Below are 4,100 nucleotides of genomic sequence, written 5' to 3' on the forward strand. Positions count from 1 at the left end.
TAATTTAAAGCAAACTAACTATTCTTTGGAAATTGCGCATATCTACAACAATCTTAGATTATTTTCAGTGATTGCAACTGATCTGAAAAGATTAATGTAATACATTTAGTCTATAGAAATTGGTTGAGATGCAAAAATCCCTCAAAAAACGACAGATGCTTGGACACGTTATCAGTTATCACTATGAGTTACCAACTATGTTATCAATTCAAATTCCAAGTTGGGTGACCAGGAACAATGTTAAATATTGGATACTCGTAATTTGTGATGGCTCAGACGCCACCATTCAGCTATAATATGGTATCTGAGTGTTGTGGCGTCCAATGATACATCAAAATGTATCTTGTTAATGGATAAATCGAAAGTTGCTCCGTCAAAACCTCTCATGATACCAAGGGTGGAGTTCTGTGATGCATGGTTATTAGCTCAATTACCGCACTCTGTGCGTCAAAACCTTACTAAAATCACCACCGAGGTTGTGACAGCCTGATCTAATTCTACAATTGCCCTGGCATGGATAAAAACACGAACAGCTCAACTGAAGACATTCGTTGAGAATCATGTTCCAACCAAAGAAAAACTGACAGACTGTGCATTGAGAGGACTCTCTCTTTTAGGTTAGGCTCTCTCCCTCTCTTTTTTCAAAATATCCGAAGAATATTGGCCATCCGAAGAGTCATCACTGTCGACGGATGAGACACTCGAAGAGAAAGTTGAGATGTAGGTAATCGTGATAGTAACGACCGAAAGCTTATACAAATGCACCCCACTATACCACAATTGAACAAAAATGATACGGTTAACTTGATATTGGTTATGAGTACTTAAGCGCCTCCGTGGACAGGAGATTCCAGACCGCCAGACACCGTCCACATATACTGAGATGGATTAGGCTGTACGTGCATTGGCGTGATCGACACAAAGAGTGTATTTTGTCGATGACCTCAACAACCTGCCCCACAATCGATCATCCTTCTCGAAGTTGCGAAGACTTGCTCCTTTTAGTTGGAGAAAACGCGTTAAAGGTGGGTTGACGTCTACAACTTCCAGATTTACCGTTCGAAGAAAAAATTGCCAGTTTTATTACCGAAAGAAGCACAGATGACCAGCATATCGATTGACCACGTGCACATAATCAATAGACATCCAGGTGCACTAGTATGCAATAAGTTTTCTTTCAGCAAGAAGTATTATACGCAAATGGTTTCATCGGCATATACCATGTTTCAGAGCTGAACCTCGAGCTTTTCAACCACTCATGTGATTACCACTCTACCTAGACTTGAATAAATCAAACCATTCGGGAAAGTTGCCGTCGATTTTGTGGGAACACTGCTCTGTTACATCTTCTTCGAGTCACTAAGGCGTATTGATGCATATTTGTATGCATGGCGAATAGAGCTTTCCTCTGACTTGTCAACACCAACGTTTATTGCAGCACATAAACGATTTATTTCTAGACGAGGGCGTTGCACAGACTTGTATAGAGACTAACGTCGAGGATAATCGATACTTAAGAGAAGTGCAACAAATTCTTAAGTCCCTTACGACCACCCGCTATGTTTCTGAAAATCAAATAGCCTGACATTTCAATCTTAAAGCTACACCGCACGTGGGGGGCCTCTGGGAAGCAGCGGTTATATCTGCGAAAGGGTTTTTAAGTCGTATAACCCAAGAACAAATCCTTACGTACGAAGGACTCAATACGACTATGCATAAAATAGAATAATTTCGAGACCATTAGGAGCACTCTCCAATGACCCTAATGACTTTGCACCACTCACAGCTTAATATTCTTTGAATATGGGTCCGCCTGGTTCTATATCATAACCGTACACCCAAAACCATCCATCTGTACACAACCTGCATCGAAGTTGGATCTTGGTTCAACAAGTTAAATTTCACTTTTGGCAACGATGGCAAAAAGAATACCTGTATATAATATAAGCCGGGAATAAATGGCAAGGCCCAACCGTAACCTGGTCGTAGATGACTTGGTCATCATTAAACAACCCGCATCCCCATTCACATGGAATATAGCACCCGTTGTCAAAATATAGCAGCTCAGACAATTTAGTGCGCAGGGTGGATGTCAAAATAACAACTGAGAAGACGCTCAGGCATCCAGTGATGAGATTATGCCCTTTTCCGCTGTGATTGAATGTGGGACCATGTATGATCTGGCAATGGACATAACTATACAGTGATAGAATGGTGGGATAGTAGGTGAAGATAACCGGTTCAAAGGCTTATCACGGCTTAGCCAGTCACTGTGATCGTTTGCACCAACACGACAGTGTTCAGCTTGTGTTTCGCATCGACAACAACGTATATTGTGGTCGAGGTTATTTTACTACACTTGTCGGTTATGTGTTTATTGCCAGTGATCATGACTACCATATACTCTGCATCCTGATCCAAAAGATAGTTGTTACTTGGGATTCGGTACCAGATAATTGATATTGCTCAGCATTCTCAGTTTTTTTTTTATCCAACCATTTTAATTTTGATGGTCGGGTATTGCTCTCTCCCGCTTTATTTAAAACTACAGCCTCGATACCATCCAGAGCACGGGCAAGTGCTCGTAATTCGCTGAACAATTTCAGTCACTGAATACGTACATGAACTCTAATTCATCACGCATGAGTCCATTAACCATATCATCACCTTTCTCTTTCTCAGGCCAAGGGTTAACCTCCAATACAACTGGTACATGTGTATGAAATACTCCCCAGTGTTAAGATTTTGGTCTGCGCGGTGCTTAACAGATTGTAGACTCGACTGCAACTTGTCCACGTTAAACTTTTCCAATAGTTTAGATTTGAACTTTTTCCCTGGTAAATCCAACGCACTTGTGGTTTCCCACCATGTTCCTACCTGTTCCTTCAGCTGAGGCACCAAAGCAATCATCCATCTAGCCTTGTAGATACCAAGCAGTTTCTTCAGGTATTGCCTCGGCCTGGAACAAAAACCACACTATGTCTACCTGCCTTTAACCGACAAACTGATATCGACGCACAGGCCATATTCAACTAAATTTGAAGAATGAGCAAGCTGTTTGGGAAATGCACATGTTGTACACCGAAAAAACTACTCCTTGTGGCTCTTCCCCACGACTTCTACCGGAAACTTTTCCGGACAGATCACTGAAGATTCCTGATATTTCATTGGACCATAGGCGGAGATTGGGGGGTGCTTGGGGGGACTTAGCCCCCCCAAAATTATCAAACATTTTTCATGGTATATAATATTAAAATAGGTACTTATTTTACAACGATTGACAAAATCTTGGAACTTCACAAAATATTTTTTTTTCCCGAAATGTTGTCAAAATAAATGTCAATATAATAATTATTATTATACCATATTATACCTCGTAATCGTCATCGGTGCGCACCGGCTGACCGTCGCGACGGATTGTTATCGCATTTATCGCAATGACAAAAATAGAAATTTCCAATAATCACAGTCTGATAAACATTATTAATGTGCCGAATGCCGATTGCTGTTTCGACCGTTTCGTTTATCGTGTTGCGTCTTGCGTTGTTTACTGTTGTTGTAAATCGTAATTTCGGTCGAATACTCGAATACTTTATTAATTATTTATTAAAATGTCGAATTATTTTGAATTATTTAATATTAAAAAAAAACCTAAAGAAACTGTAAAATCTGAAAACGTGTTGCCGACGGAAATTCCTGAAAAAACTACAGTACACTCCGACGGCGACTCGTCATCGAATATTGATTTTGATTCTCCGCGGCTTCATATTAGTGAAATAAATGATTTGGGTAATATTAACTCTGGTCCATCACGTCCAATTATGAAGGTAGGGTAGATATTATGTATTTGAGATAAATATTGGCAATATTGCTTATAGGTAGCTTATTTTGTATTAAAGTTATTTGCATGCTAAAATGTATAGAGTGACTTTAGTGACTACTACTTTTAATTTATGCTCCAGTCTTATCCAATGACAAAATTTGGTCAACAAAACCGTAGTTTTAATGCATCATATTACGACTGCTTTGAATGGCTTGAATATAGTATCATCAATGACGCTTTGTACTGTTTTGCTTGTCGTATTTATGGTTCTGGGAAC

Source organism: Myzus persicae, unplaced genomic scaffold, assembly GCF_001856785.1.
Source record: "Myzus persicae strain clone G006 unplaced genomic scaffold, MPER_G0061.0, whole genome shotgun sequence".
NCBI classification, from domain to species: domain Eukaryota; kingdom Metazoa; phylum Arthropoda; class Insecta; order Hemiptera; family Aphididae; genus Myzus; species Myzus persicae.